This window comes from Poecilia reticulata, chromosome 18, assembly GCF_904066995.2.
Source record: "Poecilia reticulata chromosome 18, P_reticulata-male-v2, whole genome shotgun sequence".
NCBI classification, from domain to species: Eukaryota; Metazoa; Chordata; class Actinopteri; order Cyprinodontiformes; family Poeciliidae; genus Poecilia; species Poecilia reticulata.
Window position 1 is genome coordinate 26661666 of NC_088847.1, and position 23516 is coordinate 26685181.

At 45.8% G+C, this 23516-nt stretch overlaps 2 long non-coding RNA genes across 3 annotated transcripts; one reads left to right on the forward strand and one right to left on the reverse strand.

Annotated features, from left to right (window-relative positions):
- Nucleotides 1-7271: 7271 nt before the first annotated feature.
- On the forward strand, nucleotides 7272-23034 carry LOC145548702 (uncharacterized). Of its 2 annotated transcripts, XR_014084706.1 has the most exons (4): nucleotides 7272-7384; nucleotides 10639-11946; nucleotides 19808-19914; nucleotides 20395-23034. It is a non-coding gene; the product is annotated as an uncharacterized LOC145548702 (long non-coding RNA). The 2 variants fall into 2 exon arrangements; XR_014084707.1 differs by lacking the exon at nucleotides 19808-19914.
- On the reverse strand, nucleotides 8970-10624 carry LOC145548703 (uncharacterized). Its single transcript, XR_014084708.1, has 3 exons — nucleotides 10040-10624; nucleotides 9435-9586; nucleotides 8970-9316 (listed from the first exon to the last, which is right to left on the reverse strand). It is a non-coding gene; the product is annotated as an uncharacterized LOC145548703 (long non-coding RNA).
- Nucleotides 23035-23516: the final 482 nt, after the last annotated feature.

Genomic DNA, 23516 nt, shown 5'->3' on the forward strand with positions numbered 1-23516 from the left:
GTCTCTCCTTTCCGTCTCTCCTTTCCATCCTCCTCTCCGTCTCCTCTCCGTCTCCTTTCCGTCCTCCTTTCCGTCCTCCTCCATCCTCCTCTCCGTCCTCCTCTCCATCCTCCTCTCCGTCCTCCTCTCCGTCCTCCTTTCCGTCCTCCTTTCCGTCCTCCTCTCCGTCCTCCTTTCCGTCCTCCTCTCCATTCTCCTCTCCATCCTCCTTTCCGTCCTCCTTTCCGTCCTCCTCTCCATCCTCCTCTCCGTCCTCCTTTCCGTCCTCCTCTCCGTCCTTCTTTCCGTCCTCCTCTCCGTCCTTCTTTCCGTCCTCCTCCATCCTCCTCTCCGTCCTCCTTTCCGTCCTCCCTCCATCCTCCTTTCCGTCCTCCTCTCCATCCTCCTCTCCGTCCTCCTTTCCGTCCTCCTCTCCATCCTCCTCTCCGTCCTCCTCTCCATCCTCCTCTCCGTCCTCCTTTCCGTCCTCCTCTCCATCCTCCTCTCCATCCTCCTTTCCGTCCTCCTCTCCATCCTCCTCTCCGTCCTCCTCTCCGTCCTCCTCTCCATCCTCCTCTCCGTCCTCCTCTCCGTCCTCCTTTCCGTCCTCCTCTCCGTCCTCCTCTCCGTCCTCCTCTCCTCCTCCTCTCCGTCCTCCTCTCCGTCCTCCTTTCCGTCCTCCTCTCCGTCCTCCTTTCCGTCCTCCTCCATCCTCCTCTCCGTCCTCCTTTCCGTCCTCCTCTCCGTCCTCCTTTCCATCCTCCTCTCCATCCTCCTCTCTGTCCTGCTCTCCGTCCTCCTTTCCGTCCTCCTCTCCATCCTCCTCTCCGTCCTCCTCTCCGTCCTCCTTTCCGTCCTCCTTTCCGTCCTCCTCCATCCTCCTCTCCGTCCTCCTCTCCGTCCTCCTTTCCGTCCTCCTCTCCATCCTCCTCTCCGTCCTCCTCTCCGTCCTCCTTTCCGTCCTCCTCCATCCTCCTCTCCGTCCTCCTTTCCGTCCTCCTCTCCATCCTCCTCTCCGTCCTCCTTTCCGTCCTCCTCTCCATCCTCCTCTCCGTCCTCCTTTCCGTCCTCCTCTCCGTCCTCCTCTCCGTCCTCCTCTCCGTCCTCCTTTCCGTCCTCCTCTCCATCCTCCTCTCCGTCCTCCTTTCCGTCCTCCTCTCCATCCTCCTTTCCGTCCTCCTCTCCGTCCTCCTCTCCGTCCTCCTTTCCGTCCTCCTCTCCGTCCTCCTCTCCGTCCTCCTCTCCGTCCTCCTTTCCGTCCTCCTCCATCCTCCTCTCCGTCCTCCTCTCCGTCCTCCTCTCCGTCCTCCTTTCCGTCCTCCTCTCCGTCCTCCTTTCCGTCCTCCTCCATCCTCCTCTCCGTCCTCCTTTCCGTCCTCCTCTCCATCCTCCTCTCCATCCTCCTTTCCGTCCTCCTCTCCGTCCTCCTCTCCGTCCTCCTCTCCGTCCTCCTTTCCGTCCTCCTCTCCGTCCTCCTTCCTCCTCCGTCCTCCTCTCCCTCCTCCTCCTCTCCATCCTCCTCTCCGTCCTCCTCTCCGTCCTCCTCTCCATCCTCCTTTCCGTCCTCCTCTCCGTCCTCCTCTCCGTCCTCCTCTCCGTCCTCCTTTCCGTCCTCCTCCATCCTCCTCTCCGTCCTCCTCTCCGTCCTCCTCTCCGTCCTCCTCTCCGTCCTCCTTTCCGTCCTCCTCTCCATCCTCCTCTCCGTCCTCCTCTCCGTCCTCCTTTCCGTCCTCCTTTCCGTCCTCCTCCATCCTCCTCTCCGTCCTCCTCTCCGTCCTCCTTTCCGTCCTCCTCTCCATCCTCCTCTCCGTCCTCCTCTCCGTCCTCCTTTCCGTCCTCCTCCATCCTCCTCTCCGTCCTCCTTTCCGTCCTCCTCTCCATCCTCCTCTCCGTCCTCCTTTCCGTCCTCCTCTCCATCCTCCTCTCCATCCTCCTTTCCGTCCTCCTCTCCGTCCTCCTCTCCGTCCTCCTCTCCGTCCTCCTTTCCGTCCTCCTCTCCATCCTCCTCTCCGTCCTCCTTTCCGTCCTCCTCTCCGTCCTCCTTTCCGTCCTCCTCTCCGTCCTCCTCTCCGTCCTCCTTTCCGTCCTCCTCTCCGTCCTCCTCTCCGTCCTCCTTTCCGTCCTCCTTTCCGTCCTCCTCCATCCTCCTCTCCGTCCTCCTCCATCCTCCTCTCCGTCCTCCTCTCCGTCCTCCTTTCCGTCCTCCTCTCCATCCTCCTCTCCGTCCTCCTCTCCGTCCTCCTTTCCGTCCTCCTCCATCCTCCTCTCCGTCCTCCTTTCCGTCCTCCTCTCCATCCTCCTCTCCGTCCTCCTTTCCGTCCTCCTCTCCATCCTCCTCTCCATCCTCCTTTCCGTCCTCCTCTCCGTCCTCCTCTCCGTCCTCCTCTCCGTCCTCCTTTCCGTCCTCCTCTCCATCCTCCTCTCCGTCCTCCTTTCCGTCCTCCTCTCCATCCTCCTTTCCGTCCTCCTCTCCGTCCTCCTCTCCATCCTCCTTTCCGTCCTCCTCTCCGTCCTCCTCTCCGTCCTCCTTTCCGTCCTCCTCCATCCTCCTTTCCGTCCTCCTCTCCATCCTCCTCTCCGTCCTCCTTTCCGTCCTCCTCTCCATCCTCCTTTCCGTCCTCCTCTCCGTCCTCCTCTCCATCCTCCTTTCCGTCCTCCTCTCCGTCCTCCTCTCCATCCTCTCTCTCTCCTCTTTCTGATCAACCAGTTTCTGTTGCACAAGTTCTTATCTTCCTTTTATCTTCTTCCCCCGCGTCTCCGTCTTCTGCTCCCTCCTCCTCCTCCTCCTCCTCCTCCTCCTCCTCTCCTGCCCTGGATCAGTTACTGAAGTGCTAATGAAGCCTGAAGTCACGTTTGAAAAGAATGTGCAGCTCATTGTGTGCGAGTGATTTAAAAAACAAGAAGCGCCGTCTCTGCAAGAAAAGATGCCAAATTCCTGTTGATTGATTGATTGATTGTGTAAAGTGCATCTCTGTCGTGCAGATTTATGTAAATCTGTTCCTCCTGATGGAAAGCAGAGACGGATTTTGTGTTTTTGTTTTCAGCTCTCTGCAGCCGGTTGTCTTGATTTTCCCAGAATAAATGAAATATTGCAACAGGCTGGTTTTTGGCACTTGAAGTGCTGGTCCGCCTCCTACAGACAGAAAAACGAGCTCGTTAAAAACCCTTTCTTTCCTTTTAACCTTCATACAAACCATAATTTCCTGCCTAATCAAGGTCATTTGTCTGGGCAAAACGCCGTAAAAGCTTAAAAAGTGCAGCTTTTAGTTGCATATTTACAATTTTGGAAATAATAATCTGGGTCGAATTAGTTAAAAAAAACATGCAGAGGATAAATAAATTACATAAATCCTGAACAAATCTATATTCATGTGTGGAAAGCCAAGCAGGGTGAAGAACATCCGACTCAACAGAAGAACATTCCTGCAGCAGGATAACAGCGTCGTCCCTCTGAGTCTCTGCCAGCAGAAAATGACTAATATGAATAATGCATGGATTAAACACACCAGCAGGCCGACACAAACTCAAAATGCAGCCGTCCAAAATCGTTACAGGATGAAAACGGCAGGAAGAAACACAAACATTGGCTCAGAGAGGCTTTTTCTCTTCTGTGAGAAAAACGGGGAAAAGGTTTCAGGAGGACCAGCTTCTGTGAAGATGGGAATATTGTGTAAAAGTTCAAATCAGGTGATCAAGTCGGGACACCTGGAAACGTTTTCACTGCAACAGGCACTGAAGGTCGTTCTGAAGAACCTGGCCGTTAAGAGCTACATCCAGATTCGTTGAAAGTTGAGTGGAAGGAAAAAGTATGGTTGACAGAGATGCACTAAAAACATCCACTCAGGAATTTGTGGAAGCTTTGCAAGGACTGGATCATCATCCGGGCTGAGGAGAACCAGAACCAGGTCATTGTTCAGTGGTTTCCTGTTCAGATTAAATTAAACTTTTATTGGAAATGCCAGAGTCTGAAGAAAGACGAAGGACGACGTCACGCCCGTCCTGTTCAGTCTGCTTCAATCCAACTCCGGTCCGTTTGTTTAGAAAGTCCGGTCCGTTTGTTTGGTAATATTTCAATGCGTAAAACAAACTGGTCCGTCTACAAACCTCGGTGAACTCTGGTGCGGTTCGAATGCATTTGTGAACGCCAAGCGGACTGGAGACCGCTCCAAAAGCAGGAAGTGGACTACAACGCAGGGCATTCTGGGTAAATACAACCAAAACAAACAAACTGCTAAAATCTGACGCCACTCCATTTCTGTTTTCATTTCGTTACGAAGTATTTTGCGCTCAGCCTCGTCTTCGGAGTCTTTCGAGTCATTTCCTTCAGTGGTTCTTGGTGCAGCGCCCCCACAGGGGAGGAGGGGAACAGCTTGCTCAAAGGGTTTGCTTTGTTTTACTCGCCGCTGAAAATGTAGCAAATGTTGCAGTTTTAGTCCCCAATCGAACCGAATCCACCGGACTATGAAGTTATATTTTGGAGAATTTCATGTTTCCTGCTGCTGACGAGGTTTATAAAGATGCTGATTTTTTATTTTAAATTTGTATTGAAAGACACCAACACGTGATCCAGTTGAGAGAATCTATGGAGTATTGTGAAGAAGAAGATTAGCAACATCAGAACACAATGCAGATGATCCGAAGGTGGTCGGAGCAGCAGCCTGGATCTCCGCTCCACGCTGCATTGATGCATTAATCCATAGTGACAACATAGAAATGAGTTGGCTTTTGTGTTTAGAAACAGGGGTGGGAGGGGCAGAGCGGTGGATCAGAGTGTTGACTTTGGCTGAAACAAAACTCCCTCTAAAGTAAAGATTTATGTCACTGGCACATATTTCCTGCTTTTATCATCTTCTAATTGATTTCCAGCAGAGTTTTTCCTGCCACCACGTTTCTCTCCACCGTCGGCTGCTCATCTTTGCTGCAGCCCTCTGTAATCTCTAATTGGGATTCATCATTAGCCCGGACGTTTTCCATTATCCGCTGTGAGATGATGAACGACGCAGCGTCGGAATCCGGAGGAACTCTTCCTCCCCGAAGATCCAGAAAATCTGGAAGTGCAATTTTCACAGCAGGAGTCGGGATTTAAATTGAGTTCCTGTCGGCTGATCTCACGGGGAATCTCCGGAAAAAGCCGTTTGCTCGCCATCAGCCTGCATGCCGGAGCTTTAAACCGATTTCTCCTGGATCGTTTCGGGCCGTAAAGCCTCGACTCGATGTGAAACGCAGAATGAAGGAGAATCTGTTGCTGTTTTCTCCTGAGAGGTGGGAAACGTTTCCGCTGGTTTCACGTTTTGTTTTCCGCTCCTGACGCTGTGACGTATTTATCACCTCCTGAACAATCAGTTTTTATAGCCGTTTCATTTCCCCCAGTTACATTTGAGAAAATCAGTTCTCGAGATTCTGTTGCTTTGGACTTTGACTAGACCATTTTGAGTGATCTAAGTTCTTGATTAAAAAAGCAAACTCATTTCTGGGTGATTTAAAAAATATATATTTTAGTTTCCAAATTTTTTGAGTTGGAAATGTTAAGCTTTTTGTTATTTTGTAGCGCCACTTACTATTATATTAGCATGAAAGCTAAAACCGTGAGAACTGAGTTTCAAACATGACTAGTATATCATAAATACTTCATGTTGTTTCCATTTAAGGTGATATACATTTTCCTCAGCTCCGTCTTCTGGAGGGCCAAACTTGTAACTGCAATCCGAGACCACATTAAATCATTTCAAGGTCCACAAAGGGCCCCTGGACCTCACCTTGGACACCCCTGAGTTAAATGTTCCTGTGTAGTTTGGCTGTTTGGTTTGGGTCTTCATGCTGCTCCAAGGTCAACCTCCAGTCCTCTAACGACTCTGACCAGCTTCTCTGCTCCGCTGGGGAAAAACCTTCCATGTTTTCCATGGCATGATGCTGCCACCACCGTGCTTTAATGAAGCCACAACGTTCCGGTTCCGGTTCTGGAGTGCCCTCCTCAGCTGGAGATGTTCCTGCAGGCTGATCCTGGATCGTTCAGTTGATCCAGAGAGTATTGGTTTTGGTTTTAGCTTCTGATGGATGAATTGGTCAGAATCTGATCACTCAAAACAAAAAGAATGAACTGAACTGGAGACTCGGTTTGCTTCACTGCTGAAGCGTTTGGACGTAACCGGATGCAGAACGTTTAACCTCCCTGGAACGTAAACAACCAGCGGTTCAGCGTAGAGATGACTGTTATGGCTATAGATTTAAATCATCTGTGACCTTTTGCTGCTGCGCCGAGTTTAAATGTCTCAGGGTTGTAATAACAGGCTGCAGGAAGCTGTGGGCTTTAAAAGCTCCTCTCCAGGTCTGACTGGAGCAGACGCCGTCATGTTGACAGCAGTGACGTGTGTCAGGACGTTCACGCTGCCTCTGCTCTGCTCGGCGCCGCGCCGCTGAACGCGTGGGACGGGATGACGTCCCTGTGGATAAATTGGTCAGTCAGAGAGCGAGCTTCAGGGATGACGGACAGCAGCTGCAATCTGCTCCCAGTTCTACGGTTTTTCATTTTCACCAGCAGCAATCACACACCAGAATCCAAATCCCCCGGTTCTGAAGTCCAGAGGACGGCTCCGGTGATGAAGTTGGTCCAACTTCCTGTTTCTGCAGGAACCTTTAGATTGAGGGAAAAGCAGCTGGAATCAGTCAGCAATGGAAACGCTGCTGATTCAGGAACATTTGTCATGATTTAATTTTGATATCCGAGCAGAGAGACGATATTCCACAGTAACATGTCCCTGGTGACACCAGCAGCTGTTAGCCAGCTCTGCTAATCCACCTCGTTTGCTTTTGCTGCTGCTCTTTAAATCTCAGAAAGACGTTGGAGTAGGGATGTGATGTTTCACCGCTATGATGGGTGGAAACTCTGTCCTCCCCTCTGTTTTTGATTTGGCTTGTTTCGTAAATTTACATGTTTAACAGTTCAGTTGTTTATGGTTCAGATGGGAGAAGTTGATCAGATGGTGGTGCAGCATGATGGAGGAAGGGGCGGAGCTAAACACACAACTAGTTCAACTTCCAGCAGGTGTTGACCTGCTGGAAGACCAGCTTGCCGTACTCTGTGAATCGTGATTCGTTTTCAGGTTTTTTAAAGCAGCATCTCTGCAGAAACTCCTCATTCAGTGGCGGAGCTACACTTTTAAAGTTGGGGGGGCCAGGACTACCTCTGGGGGGGCAAAATTTTAAATATGTGTGTGCATATATATATATATATATATATAATTTAAAAAAAATAACCAAACTGAATATATTAACAATTCAATATTTGCTTTTGTCTTTTTTCTTCAGTTCCAGTTAAAGTTTGCTGCAGCTCTGCTTCCTGAATGGACCGTCTTCATCTCCACTGCAGCAAACAGGCAGATCTGTTATAGATTACAGTCACTAAAAGGTTGCATTGAGCCCTAGTTTATATTTTAATAGTGTAATTATGTAAAGACTAAATATGTCTGGTGGTCCAGCTCTGATTTACATATCTTGCTAAATTTGAATATTGCAAAACTTTCCTATAACAAAATAAACCTGCAGAAAGAAATTACTAATAAAATATCTTACATATTCATAGTGTTATGCTCTATATGGAGATGTTCCTTAGCTTTGATTGAATATGTCACATTTTTGTAATTTATCATTGTTTATTAAACTCTGAAAGCTGTTTGTTAATATTCTGTCCTAAAATACGGTTAGATGGGCCTTTTTTTGTTTGTTTTTTTGAGCTCCTGCCCCTTTAGTGGCCTCTGCACGGCCCTGCCAACAACAATAATAATCTCAGTGATTATTGTTTCAATAAGGTTTTGACCAATTGCCTTTCGGTTCCATGACCAGGAGTTTAAAATGAACCAATCAACCACCGCTGTGTTCATGAGGCTCATTAATGATGCACAATAAATATCAAGCCTGCAAACTTGATATCGGACTGGATGTCGTGTTTTTAACATAATCTCTGCTCGGCTTGTGGAGCGCAGGAGGTTGCCATGGCAACGGCTGTGCTTAAATGACGCAAGAGAGACGGAGAGTGAAAAGGTGCGACTGGTTTAGAGTTGATCACCTGTTCAGGTCACTAGCGAGGAAAACAGATTTAAATATTTATTGAGGATAAGAGGAAGCCCCGCCCACGCGGCAAAATACGCGCGTGCTGGGAACTACGGACACCGTGAAGGCTCAAACATGTTTCGGCAAAGTTGTCACTTTTTTCACGTTTTTGCGGAAAACAAATAGTAATAATACTAATAACAATAATAATAAAAATAAGTAATGATAAATACATATATGTCACATATTATAATTATATATATATATATATATATATATATATATATATATATATATATATAAACAGGGTAATGCATTTTAATGCTCAATATTACCCATCAGATCCCCCACTTTAAAACAAGGGGAACGGTATTTGATGGGTAATATCGAGCACTAAAATACATTGCCCTGTTTTTATTTCATAAATATATATATGTATATATAACTAAACATATATATACATTTATAATAATTATAATATATATGTGACATTTATGTATTTATCATCACTATTATTTATTATTATTATTACTAGTATTAGTATTATTGTTGTTGTTATTATTATTAGTTTGTCAAAGAAACTGAATGATGCTATTGATGCTGGGAACATGAGAGCCTTGAGGGGCTGAAATATCTATGATTAGCCTTTTTTTTACCTGAATATTTGCGAGTGGCGATGCCAATGGGGCTGACGCGGAAAGTAGGGAAAGGGGACCTAGAAAAGGGGCCTATAACGAACCCTTTTTGAACTTCTTCGGCGAGGAGAGAGTCGACTGTGTCGGGACCTGAGAGAGCGGATTGAAGATTGTGACATTGGTAGGTGGAATCTGGAATAATTTCTATGCCCGGGTGGAAACCGTGAGTGAAGCCGTTAATGAGAAAGTTAACAAATTCCCTGTCTGGGTGATGCTTGAGAGGGCTTTCACCTGTACTGGAGTGGAGAGATGGCGGCCTAGTCAGTCTGCTGTGGAAGTGGGGTTATGGGGGCAGGTGTGCCTTGCGTGGGCTCCGCCGCAGAAGGAGCAGGCGCGCAGCAACCTGCAACTGGAGCTTGAGCAGCCGAGGTCGTTGAAGTTGTTGCAGATCATCCTGCCTCCTTGGTACAGGATGGGGCGACCTCTTTTCCCGGTTCCCCTGTGCGTGAGGGTTTTGGCGGAGGGAGATGGTTCGCTGGACTTCGGAATGAGGGGAGGAAGAGGGGCGGCGGTGGTCAGACGGTTGGCGGTAGAAAAAGCGAGAGCGGAGAGGGATGATAGATGTACAGGCTGTGGCTGGGTGAGAAATGGTGTCTCTGTAAAGAGAAAAAGCGAGAGCAAATTCGACGGGTGTGAGGTCTTTGGAATGGGAGCTTAAAGAATTGTTAAGTTGCATGGGAAAGATTTAAATCGGTTCCAGCCGGTCAGATATACGGAAAGCGAGCGAGGAGCGAGGCTGCTGAGGATTAAATCTTGAGAAGCTCGGTGGAGATCAGGTAATGGAGGGCTCAGTTGAATATGGTTGAAGAAAACGGAGGGACCGGCGTGGAACGTGCTTCTGCATCTGGGGCCAAGAGTCTGAATTTCTGGAAGGAAAAACGAGAAAGAGCGTCAGCGATGCGGTTTTTTGATCCGGAAATATGAGCGGCTTGAATGAGAAACTGATGTTGGGCAGAAACTAAAGTAAGTCTGCCATGAACTGCATGATTTCGGGGGAGCGAGAGCGGCCTTTATTGATGATTTCTACTACTGCCGTGCTGTCTGAATGAATGAGGATGGATTTTGTAGACCATTCGTGACCCCAAAGGATCGCAGTGATGACGAAGAGAGCGGAAGAAGGAGAGCCCGAGGCGTTCTGGAGAGACTTAAACTCGAGTGGCCATTTATCGGCGAACCGTTTTAATTTGTAATAAGCACCGAAACCCGTGAATTTAAAGAATTGCTAAGTTGCATGGGACCTTGGTTTGTATTGATTTCTCTTGGTTAACTAAAACAGATGAGAGAAGGTTGAAGGAGAAGTGCTAGATCGACATAATTACCATGCAGGACTTGCTGGCGAAGTGAAGGAGAAATGGGGGAGGGCCGTGGTACTTATTGGATGACTGAGCTGGTTGAGGTTGAGGCAGCTGGGGACGGGTCAAAGAGGTCATCCGAGTCGGAGCGGTCGGGCTGGACAGAAAGAGCGTCTTCCGTTGTGAGTAGAACGTTTTTGTTGACAAGCAACGTAGTCGGTTGACAAACGATGTTAACAGGCGTGGAACGGCTCTGGAGCGGGTAAATATGGGCCGTTTAGGAAATTGGAGGTGTGGTTTGAGGCGTGGTTCTGCTCCTGGACCTAAATTAACAAGTTAACTCCAGGTTGTTTTACCTTAGTTTACCTTTAATGTGGCTCATCACAGCCGCTGTAGTTTCTGAACGTTCAATAAACGACAAACTTGGACTAATTTCTTCGATCTTTGTGAGTTTACGTTATTTACAACAAACACGATAAATATTTTTCATTAAGTATTTAACAAACAAATGGCTTCTACCGCGATAATTATGTGACATTAAATTAATTATCTAATATAAAAATAGTTTGGTTCTTTGAGCTCAGACTCTGAAAAACTTTTCCTTTATCGTTTTCTCTTCATGCCAGGAAAGAAGGTCCAAAAGACCCAGTGGACGACGTGGCTTCCAGACAGAAAGTCCCAAGGACCCAGGTAAGGCCCCCACTCTGAGGATCTGTTTAGTCTTTTCTTCCATCGGGTTTGTATTCATTTGGTCAGATGAGTAGTAACCGTTCTCCTGCAGCGAGGCGTACCCAGGATTTCAGTTTCCACCGAAGAAACAATGTGATCCCCAGGCAAGTGAATCAATTTCAGGGAATTAAACAGAGAAAACCACTAACTGCTGAATAAAACTTGACTAACTTTTAACTATTAACATAATTATATTCCTCAACACCTCAGGCTCCACCCAGATTTCGAAGGGGACGGGACGGTTTAGGTCAGGAGTTTGAAAACGATCAGAGCGACGCCTGCAGCCGCTCCAAAGCCCAGGCCAAAACTCAAGCCGCTCACAAAAGACTCTCCACAGTTGGTCAAAAAGCCCCACACACTCCAGCTCGGACGCTGCCGCTCTCCATTCAAATGGCCAAGAATGGCTTCCACCATTTCATCTTCTTCAGATGCATTTAAGTTATAAGACCTTTTGATCTTCTTCATTAGTCCTGCAATTTCAAGTAGTAACTCCTCCGTATTTAAATATCTTAGCCTCCTCCTTTCAACCCTGATATAAAAATCTTTAATATCGTCAACGAGGTTATTATCCATGTTGAACGTTTTCTCTAGTCTTTCTTCAGAACTCGAATGAAAGATCTTGGGAAAGTTCAAGTACTTAAAACTGTTTTATGATGTCATAACAAAGGAGAATGGTATTATGACATCACAGGGAGAGTGATGTCATAACTGACACATATTTGCATTTGCATGTATTTATGCATTTTATAAAATATATTTATATGGTTTTGTTTTTTACATATGTTGAGAATGAAAATCTTAATGGATGAATCATAATTTGTATCAACTAGATAGGAAACCCGACAGCCAGGCTTCAGAGGCGTTTCAGCTGTAAACTGGTCCACAGTCTCACTTCCTGTCACACCCAGAAAGGATTGGACTTTATTCTGCGACACAAAACAACTAAAGCACAATTAATGGATTTATAGAATGAATACTAAAGGAAAAATATGATTTTTTATCCTAGATGCTAGTCCTGCCCTCATACTCTAGAAAGCTGCAGCTCCACCATCGTCTTCTGGTTCTGGGAACCATCTGATGGACAGGTGGGTTCTGTTGGTACCGCTGCTCTTCTCTGTGTTGGAGGTGATGCACTGACCAGCCGAGGACCTCAGGCAGGAAGCAGCAGCAGGTGATGAGGAGAGCAAGGAGGAAGATTCTTTCAGGTTGGCCACCATCTGATTAGTAAACATGTTCTAAGAAACTAAAGTGCAGATCCGTTAGAAACCAGCGCAGAGCTCTGGGCAATAAACGCTCCAATTAATCACACATGAGACGACAAACACCAAATATACAATATATAGTTACACTGCTGAGTTAATGGTGTTTTAAAAACCAAACCAGTAAAAACTGAGTTAACATGTCAGATTCCCTCCTCACCTCGTCTTGATGAGAACAGAGAGCAGTTCGCTGGTTTCTGTCCAGACTGTGATCAGCTGACCACTTGGTGCTCAGACAGTTTAACTTTACGCACAGAGAACATCGTGGAGCTCATTATCAATCATTATTAGAACAATATCAGTCAGAGGATCATCTCTGATCTGGACGCTTTAACGGACCAGAGGCTCTGGAGCGTCCAGCAGCTGATCCGCTTCTGCTGGTTTTTCTCCCGCTGAGGGAAGTGATGCGGATCAGGAACCAATCAGAGTTCTGTCGTCTTCTAATCACGTCATTTCCTGAAATGTTACCTGATTTCAAAAACGTTCCAACAGAGAAATAATAAATGTTTCGTTTGATGACTACAAATTAGAAATAAAATTATTTTTTTCTTTGACGGACAACAAAAAAACTCCAGCGCCACCTCTGATCCAAACTAGAACATCGTCGGCCCTCTTCGGTTTTTTCTCTTTTTGGGGAGAATCAATAAATAACTTATTGGTGTTTTACCATCACCACCAGGTATGAAGAGCTTTAGCCTTTGAGTTTCACCACAGCAGCAACTGAAACACCCAGGAGAAGAATATCAGCTTGTTATGAGTATAAAGGAGGCTGGTATCACGCCTGATGAAAATCTATTTATTTATGTCACATGGACTTATATAAAGTTTTATACATTTTCTTTTCATATATTTGTTTTTCTTCTTTAGATATTAGGTTGACTTGGAATGATTCTAAATATGTACAGGAATAACCTGGTGCTGTTACATGTCAGTCATCAGGGGGGGCCAATCAGATGACAGGGGGATCACTGGGCCCCCCCGCCCCCCTCTGGCTCCGCCACTGTCCTCATTAGAGCTTTTATTGCCAGGAGCCGCATCAAAAAGGCTTTTTACTTTCATTTTACTCCAAACTTTCCACTTTTATGCTCTTTTATTTTCCTGTCAGCAGCAAAAAGCCTGAAATTTCGCAAAGTTCTGGTCGGGAAAATGGAGACGGGTTGTTTAAAACCATCCTGGAGTTCAACCAGCGTTGATAAATTTATCACACACGTATTTAAAAGCATAACGGAAAATAAAATTCATGCTTTATGTTTCTTTAGGTATCTTAACTGCAGAAACACAAAATGTCACCAGGTAAATTTGATCTGGTTTGTAGAGAAACTTTCTTGAAATCAATATTTTCTCTTTCTTTGACAAAGAAATAAGCTTCTACATGTTACTGAGAAGTTACTTATGAGGTAGTTTTGTCTCATTTCAAACTAGACTTAAATTCCTTGGCAGGTTTTTTGTTTTTGCTGATTTTGGAAACAAACTAGCTGCAGTTTAGCCTGTTGGGCTGCGATGGATGATTTTGGAGGAATCAGAAAATCGTCGTGTGTTTCTGTGGAGGCAGGACTAGAGGAAGGAAACGGGCTGTTGTTGGAGCAGCCATGACCAGCGGCGGAGGAAAGTTAAACGTTTCCCGTCTGTGTGTTCAGAAAGCAAACAGCACGGCGCGTAAACATGATATCACACATCAGCAGAAGGTCTGACCGCCTGAGGGGACGGAGCTTCTTCCTCCACGCTGTCGCTCGTTCTGCTGGTCGTGCAACACGAGCCGGCAGGGAGGGCAGAGACGACGAAGGCCAGCGGGAGGAAGAGGAGCCGCAAACAGAGGGATTAGCCAGCAGACTGAAACACAAGCAGGAGATGGAGAGAGAGAGAGAGAGAGAGAGAGAGGAACAAAGAAACAGACGGCCGAGTCCCAGTGGAGACGTTAATCCACAGCAGAGAGACGGACGCTGGGACAACATTTACTTCTCTCTCTCTCTGTGTGTGTGTGTGTGTGTGTGTGTGTGTGTGTGTGTGTGTGTGTGTGTGTGTGTGTGTGTGTGTGTGTGTGTGTGTGTGTGTGTGTGTGTGTGTGTGTTGAGGCTGATCCACCTCTGCAGGGGAAACAAGCAGCTAAACCCAAAAGAAACACATAGAGAAGATGCAACGTTTTCACCAGCTCAGTCTGGTTTCCATCAATCCATCATCCGATCACCGACTTTCACCAGATCGATCATAGATTCTTTCACCAGATCGATCACCGACTTTCACCAGATCGATCATAGATTCTTTCACCAGATCGATCACCGACTTTCACCAGATCGATCACCGACTTTCACCAGATCGATCACCGACTTTCACCAGATCGATCATAGATTCTTTCACCAGATCGATCATAGATTCTTTCACCAGATCGATCATAGATTCTCTTTACCTTAAACTCCAGACTACATCTGAGCATCGTGCTGCCTTCAGGAACGGCTGGGAAATTTGGTTGTTTTACTGAAGAACTTCTACACATCAACATTGACCATTTTCAAGACCTCTAGTCTGTTCTATACTTTTAACTAGTTTAACATTTACAACATAAACATCAGATTAAATCAGAAATCAAACTTTTCTTCAAAAACACAAAATCTGACCAAACACTTCTGGAATCTATAATTTTATGTCATTTCTCCGAGTCCCTTCTGTCCTGCAGTATTTTTCCCTTTTCCATGTTTTTCCATAATAATGGACATAAGTGAGATAATCCATCATGTAGCTGGAAGCAAAGTGCGGCTTCCTCTCATTCTGAACTTCAGGCAGCAGGCAGCCGTCATTATTACGGCACATTTAGATGAGGCCTGCAGATCAACACACCGAGACGAGTCCACAGATAAACCTCAGGTCGGGTTGAAAGTTCACATCAAATATGGAAAACACTCGTTAGAAAACATCCACATGAATATCAGTGACGTTCATAGCTGGTGAGGCACCGACTTAATTATAATCAGATTTACAAATCTAGACTCCTACATGTTGTTGTTTACGTAAGGGAATTTCGCGCATGCGTACAATGCTGGAGGGTAAAAAGACTTTAATATGTGATGCTTAGCCGCCGCCGCAGAATAATTCCGTTATCTCAATCAAACTTAGACATGTAGATATTATTAATTTCGTGTTGTGCTTAACAGCAAAGGGAGAAACCGTTAAAGTACAACTCAAAACCACGTCTTTCTCGCTCCGTATCAGCGCAGCTACTGTGTGGCTAGCTCCATGGCTAGCTCCCTGTTACCGTCTCTTACTCTGCAGTTGTGCAGTCACAATGTCTGAGATCATGAGCGCCCCCAGCGGTGAGGCACGAGAACTGCCTGCCTCACCTGGAGTCTGTTCTCTGCCGTTTCTAATCGCTCCTCAGCACAGGAAACACGTTACACACAGTTGGTGACAATAAAAACACAGTACATTAAATACATAAGCTAAATTATGGAAAATCAGTTCATACATTAAATGTTTTTAACCATTTTATTGGCGACGTACAGACAGGAGGAGCATGCTCTCATAAAATGGCAGCCAGCGCAGCTAGCAAGAGGTTGATCAATCCCAGGTGCTTCACTTCTAACCGTTTGAATGGGAAAATGAGAAAATTCAGCAATTTTGAAGGAAAAAATATCAGATTTGGTTAAATTAAATGAATAAATATGTACTTTATAGTACAAACCACAGGGTGAAAATATCGTTATAAATGATTTTATTATTGTACATAATTTTTCCGTGATGCCTCCCCTGACTGCACGTCACTGATGAATATGTTCCTGATTATAATTCAGCATGTTAAACTTTAGACTCCTTAGAGTTCAACAGAAATAATTTATTCAGTAAAATCATGATTAAAATGCAGTCCTGGAATAATCCTGCTTTTTATTAAAAATGTTAGCATTCAGAGAAAAGCAGCTCGTTAACCAGGTGAACCGGTTCTTTTATATGACGTGTGAGAAAAGCAGCGTTTATTCACCAGGTTTACTTTCAGCATCGAAGTCTAGAGCAGTTCTGCTTCTCTGAAACGTAAATGATGGATTTCCTGGAGCAGAAAGGACATTTTCTCAGATTGTTTTTCTGCTTTTCCATTTTCTTTCTCTGAAATGTTATTTTCCTAGATTTGACATTTTGCCTCTGGGTTGTTCACAGAACAGCGGCTTACAAGTAACTTCACAAAACTGGAGTTTAGTGGAACAGAAAGTTTCCTGGAAACTAAAAATGACTTTCCTGGAACTTGCGAGTTGTTCAGTGTGAACTGAGACATTTTACCAAAGCTTAAAGGTTCCCAGAACTTCCTGGGTGCTCTGTCAGCCATTTTACCACAGTTTCAAACTAAATAATCTACAAACTAAACATTCAGCTGAATGAACAGACTTGGTTGATCACAGGCTACTTCCTGGATCTGATGCAGAACTTCTGTGGCGCAAACTGTTTCATGAGGTGACAGATGACCTCACAGTTCCCAAAATGAACAGATCACGGTTCCGGTGTTCTGGGTCAGGATTCGTGCGGTTCGGGTGTTCTGGGTCAGGATTCGTGCGGTTTCGATGTTCTGGGTCAGGATTCGTGCGGTTCTGGTGTTCTGGGTCAGGATTCGTGCGGTTCCTGTGTTCTGGGTCAGGATTCGTGCGGTTTCGGTGTTCTGGGTCAGGATTCGTGCGGTTCTGGTGTTCTGGGTCAGGATTCGTGCGGTTCCGGTGTTCTGGGTCAGGATTCGTGCGGCTCTGGTGTTCTGGGTCAGGATTCGTGCGGTTCTGGTGTTCTGGGTCAGGATTCGTGCGGCTCTGGTGTTCTGGGTCAGGATTTGTGCGGTTTGGGTGTTCTGGGTCAGGATTCGTGCGGTTTCGGTGTTCTGGGTCAGTGTTCCGGTGTTCTGGGTCAGGATTCGTGCGGTTTCGGTGTTCTGGGTCAGGATTCGTGCGGTTCTGGTGTTCTGGGTCAGTGTTCCGGTGTTCTGGGTCAGTGTTCCGGTGTTCTGGGTCAGTGTTCCGGTGTTTTGGGTCAGGATTCGTGCAGTTCTGGTGTTCGGGGTCAGGATTCGTGCGGCTCTGGTGTTCTGGGTCAGGATTCGTGCGGTTTCGGTGTTCTGGGTCAGTGTTCCGGTGTTCTGGGTCAGGATTCGTGCGGTTTCGGTGTTCTGGGTCAGGATTCGTGCGGTTCTGGTGTTCTGGGTCAGTGTTCCGGTGTTCTGGGTCAGTGTTCCGGTGTTCTGGGTCAGTGTTCCGGTGTTTTGGGTCAGGATTCGTGCGGTTCTGGTGTTCGGGGTCAGAATTCGTGCGGCTCTGGTGTTCTGGGTCAGTGTTCCGGTGTTCTGGGTCAGTGTTCCGGTGTTCTGGGTCAGTGTTCCGGTGTTTTGGGTCAGGATTCGTGCGGTTCTGGTGTTCTGGGTCAGGATTCGTGCGGCTCTGGTGTTCTGGGTCAGTGTTCCGGTGTTCTGGGTCAGTGTTCCGGTGTTCTGGGTCAGTGTTCCGGTGTTTTGGGTCAGGATTCGTGCAGTTCTGGTGTTCTGGGTCAGGATTCGTGCGGTTCTGGTGTTCTGGGTCAGGATTCGTGCGGTTTCGGTGTTCTGGGTCAGTGTTCCGGTGTTTTGGGTCAGGATTCGTGCGGTTCTGGTGTTCTGGGTCAGGATTCGTGCGGCTCTGGTGTTCTGGGTCAGTGTTCCGGTGTTCTGGGTCAGGATTTGTGCAGTTCCGGTGTTCTGGGTCAGGATTCGTGCGGTTCCGGTGTTCTGGGTCAGGATTCGTGCGGTTTCGGTGTTCTGGGTCAGTGTTCTGGTGTTCTGGGTCAGGATTCGTGCGGTTTCGGTGTTCTGGGTCAGTGTTCCGGTGTTCTGGGTCAGGATTTGTGCAGTTCCGGTGTTCTGGGTCAGGATTCGTGCGGTTTCGGTGTTCTGGGTCAGGATTCGTGCGGTTTCGGTGTTCTGGGTCAGGATTCGTGCGGTTTCGGTGTTCTGGGTCAGGATTTGTGCGGTTCCGGTGTTCTGGGTCAGGATTCGTGCGGTTTCGGTGTTCTGGGTCAGGATTCGTGCAGTTCCGGTGTTCTGGGTCAGTGTTCCGGTGTTCTGGGTCAGGATTCGTGCGGTTCCGGTGTTCTGGGTCAGGATTCGTGCGGTTCCGGTGTTCTGGGTCAGGGTTCGTGCGGTTCCGGTGTTCTGGGTCAGTGTTCCGGTGTTCTGGGTCAGGATTCGTGCGGTTCCGGTGTTCTGGGTCAGGATTCGTGCGGTTCCGGTGTTCTGGGTCAGGATTCGTGCGGTTCTGGTGTTCTGGGTCAGGATTCGTGCGGTTCTGGTGTTCTGGGTCAGGATTCGTGCGGTTCCGGTGTTCTGGGTCAGGATTTGTGCAGTTCCGGTGTTCTGGGTCAGTGTTCTGGTGTTCTGGGTTAGGATTCGTACGAACAGCGGGGTCATCTTCCTCTGAAGGGCCGACCGGCTTCACCCTGAAGAGCATCCAGATTTTAACTCTGCTGCTGCTGCAGCCGTTTTACTTCCAGGGAAAATGTCCGCCTTTCACCGAGGTCGTTCCGCTGAAGTGAGAATTTAATTCAGGACCTCTTGAGCGTCCGTCTGAGAGGGTTTTGGGGAATTACTTTGTCTCTTTGTGGACAGAAAGTTGTTTTTCAGGCCCTCAGAGAGACGAAGCTGCTTGAAACTAAAGGATTTGGGATGTTTTAAAGTCACGATTTGCAATTTTCTTGTTTCTTTTCTCAGAAAACACTCAGGACTTCATTTGGTTCTGTTCCACTTCGTTACACACAGTTCACCCAGAGAGATCAATTACATTTTTTTTTTCAAATAACTTGATTTTGATTTAAAATCTTTCCGCTATGTTGCTGCATCAGTAGAAAAACCTTCTTAAAATGTGAAAATCTAAGTTTATTCAAGACTTTGGAAGATGCAGAAATCCTAAAACATCAGCAGACATGAGCTGGTTGACTTTTATTTGCTGATGTGATGATTCTGCTGTCTTGCATGATGCAGACGTAAATTTCTGCAGGCCAGGCAGCCGGACCCGGGCTGGTTCTGGGCTCTTAGCTGCATGTTTGCCTCCGTTATCTGCCCCTTTCAGTCGCTAACAGCATCAGACCCTGATAACAGGCAGATGGACCAGAGATGCACCGGAGGAAGAGGAGCTGAATGGAAAACAGCAGATAATGGAGGGAGGGAAACTCACTTCCGTCTCTCCATTCATGGAGCTCAACAGAGCAAAGAAACAATGGAAACAGCAGAAATATTCATTAAGAAACAATCTGGGAGCGTCCAAAATGGTTTCCACACTTGTTAGCCAGGAGATGAAGTTGATCTGAACTGCAGACGACACTCGGTGTTTAATAGTTTCCTTCGTAATGAAATTGCTGCACTTCTCTTCCTGTTTGCCTCTGGAACCAATTTCACAGGCTGTTTACCTTAATTAAAACATTAAAAACTGATAAAACCAACAAAACGAGCTCATTTGAAAAATATTCTGCACTTTTTCTTGTTGGCCACTTGACACTGAGAGTTGGTTGAAGGTTTTAGTTTCTTCCTGAGGATTTTATTGATCAAATCTTCCTGCTTCTTCAGTCGGCAGATTGAACAGATGATGAAACAAGAAATGAATTCAGTCCAACTTCAGCTGAAGTTAACATGGCAAACACTTATCCTCATGTTATTATTACTTAAAAGTCGTTAGCTCTTTTTAAACCTAAAAGAATCATGAAACAAATTGAACAAATATCTAATTATTGCTGAGTTTCAAGCACAGACTCATATTTTTCATTCCTCTTTCTCTGGTTGATTCAGTTTGATTGGGGTCAAAATGAAAACTTGTTTCATTTCCAGCTGCTGTGGTTTTCACTGCTTGAGTCAAACCAACCAAACCATTTCAGCAACCTGTTCCCCTCCCCGCCTGTAGGGGCGCTGCACCAAGAAAACCTCTGAATAAGACGGTGAGCGCAGCCTCCTCCTTCACGAAATGTAAGCAGAGATGGAGTGGTGTCAGATTGTAGCAGTGGTAGGATTCACTATATAAACACTAGAGGTAGTGTTTGTTTTGGTTGTATTTACCCAGAATGCTTTGCACTTTGATCCACTTCCTGCTTTAGGAGCGGTTTCTGGTCCGCTTGGCGTTCAGATATGCATTAGAACCAGATTTCATTTCATCAGAATCCAGACCTGCAGGCGGACCAGAGTTTCACATCCAAAGCTCACCGAACGAACCGGATTATTATCCACCGTCTGTTAAAAAACCTCAACACGGTTTGGGTATATTAGCAAAAAAAGATATAAACTGTTATGTTAGTTGAAAAAGCTTCAAGCTATTTTTGTTTTTAAAGGAAAACCTTTTTTTCAAGATTTGTGAAAGCTTTGTTCCTACTTTTCTTCTTTCTTTCTTAATTTTTTGTGTTTTCTTCTTTGTTTCTGAACAGTAACTTTAAAACTGGTTTCCAGTTTCCCACTGGTCAGAAGTTGAGCGACCCACAGCCATCCCAGTGTGGTTCACGTCTGGCTCCATGGCTACCAGAACCCGGTACCGGTCCAGCAGGCCGTCTGTTTGCTGCAGATACGTGAATGTGGGTCAGGAGACAGCGACACGTCCATCTTTTTTCTCCTCCAGCCGTTTCCAGTAACGACGTCCGGCTCCGGACCGCCTCAGTACCGCCTTGGTACCGCCTCGGTACCGCCTCGGTACCGCCTCCATGTTCTGCTTCCTCTGAGCTCCTCATGCTGTTTGGGTTCATCGTTCCCCCGTGGATTTGCCCACCGGTGAAACTTCTGCTACCGATCAGATTTCTGCTGTGAACCAAACAATCAGCAGGTCCAGTCTTAAAGCGACAGGACTCCATTTCTGCCTCCACCTGCTCTTTTAAATCAGGGGTTTCTCTTCAGGCCCTCGGGGGACGCCTCAACCTGGAGCCGTGCAGTTATGGAGATGAAGCAGGAAGTAAATCTGGAATAACTTCAGGGAGGATTTCAGAATTACAACCTGACACCTGATGTGACGATAATTAATCTTAAAGTTTGACTTGATTGTAGAATCTCAGCTTTTATGATGAAATACATAAATTCATGCAAAGTTTGATTAACGTGTGATGATTCAATCAAACGTTTTGGTTCATTTTTAGTCCAAGGCCAAAGAGTTCTGGTGCCGTAAACTCTTAACACAGTCAGAACGCAGCCCACAGCATCACAGAACCTGCACCGTACCCAACAACAGATTTTCAACTGTAAAATTCACCAAATTGACCAAAACACTGAGTTTTATTCAAGTCCAAGTAATGTTTCTACATGTTTATGTTTGTGAAGGTAGGACACGCCCATCTCATGGTTGCTATGGAAACGTGTTGCCTATTTTTGCTACAGATTTTATTTTGTCATCCTGCTCACTGCATGGAGACCAGATGAATATATATTTTTTTACTTTTTAATTAATACTGTGACCTTTTCCAGATTTATAAACTGAATTCTTCTGCATTGTTTGATAACCGCAATTAACTGGAAGTAATGAATGTTTTTCAGTGACTGTGTTGTGAATTGCTGCTGTATAAATAACCTGAATTAGATTTAATTTTGAACGCCGGATGCGTCTGCAGCTTATGGCTGAATTTTGTTTCATTTCAACATCGAGAAACAGCAGAAAAATAAACATTTTTAAGAGGAACGGCTGATTAAACGTCTTCAGCGTGACAGAACCAGCTTCCTGGTGGCTCAGCAGACTGACGGCAGGACATTTATTTCTTTTATTGTCAGGTTTTGAGTGATGCTGCAGAGGCCAGCAGCGTTTGGCAGCTGACTGGATGGAAACTCGTTTTCCTCTGTGAACGTCTGAACCTGACGGATCCCAGCCAGCGTTTACACAAACCTCTGGACTCCAAATCAATCTAATTTATGGTCAATGTTATGAAACCTTCACCGGTTGCTTCGCTCTGCGCTGGAGACGTCAGAATCACTGAATAGTAAACATATTTCATGATGTTGTAGGTAAACTGTCCAACAGGAACATTAATATGGACACAGAGTGGATAAAGCGGCAGTAATCGCTCGCTGAGGACAGTCTGCTCTCACATGTCGCCATTACTGTCCAATAACATGGAAAAAATGCTAATTTGTTGCGTTTTTGAATAAATGAAAGTCACTAGAGTCTGAAATGTTGGTGGATAAGTTGGTGAAGCGATTCCCCTCCAACCAGAACTGAACAAGAACGAAAGCTAGTTGAATATCTGGTTTAAAAAAGATTGAATGTAAATTTATTAATTGTGAAAAATCATATTGAAATGTATTATTTTCCCTTTTCTTTCCACTAGAGGGCGACTGTGTTTCTTTGTCGCTTAAAACCCAATAAAATACATTTATGTTTCATTATTACATCGGGGAATTTGAAACTTTGATCATTTTATTTACCGTGGACAACTTTCCTGAATAAATTTGGACATTTATTCAGAAAAGTTGTACGTAGGAACTAATACGTGGGATGTTGTTTCCACTGGGGCGCCTGAGAGAGACGCACCCCCTGGTGGCGCATGAGGAGAATAGCAAGTAGCGGCAGAAACGGCCAATTTAAGTTAAAACAGTTTAATAAGTAATGAAAGTTAGTTATAAGGAGGTGATTTTTACCTCTAAAGAAGAAAAATGTTTATGTTGTAAATGATTAAACTCTCATTGAAGTTTATGTTGCTTCAGTTGGATGGTGGTGCAGTAGATCCTCCATCCCATTAATCTGATCACTTTAACTCTTTATTGAGGTGGAAGTGATTCTGCCGTTTAAACTAAAGTTTAAAGTCTGTTTGAGTCTTTAAAGCTGTTTTCTTCCTCGGTGCTGATCTTCTGTTTCTGGTAATTTCATAAAACTTTCCTGTTTTTGACTTCACTCCTGTTATTCCTGGTTTTCCTCCCAGTCGATTATTTCACGCCTCTTCAGATTCATCTGTCGGCAACAAGCCGCCTCATTACAACACGGAGGAAAAACAAAGCAAATGATTGTTTTTTTTTTGGACCACACAAACCCTCAACATCATTAAAGACTCGTTTTGGAGATGTGCAGCTAATAAAACGTTGTTGTACAACCATCATTTTTACCCGCCCTTTGTTTTCTCCAAAGCCTGAAATGCCTAATTGGAGGTTTTCTTATTATTTTCCGAAGCTGGTTGTGTAACAGCTGCTGTTGCCAGCAGCAACAAGTAGGACAAACAGCAACACTTTGAAACCCAAATGAAAGCTGCACACATGCATGTACCAGCAGAAATATGCAGCTTTCATAACAAGCCGCTGTCATCAGAAGTTAAAAGATAAATTAATACGTCGCATCAGATAAACACGATGATCTCCTGAGTGGTGCAGATCAGCCGAGGTGCTGCTGGCCGCGTTTTTACTCGTGATATTAAGGAGAAGCTCTGTGAAAACAGGAATGTGGCTGATCGAACTGACTCCATCCTTTCACATCCACTTCTCTTCTCATTCGTCTCCAGCTCCTCTTTTCTTCTGGAGCAGAACCAGAACTTATCACGTCCTCCTTCATTAAATCCCCGCGACCCGATCCTGACCTGCACACAAC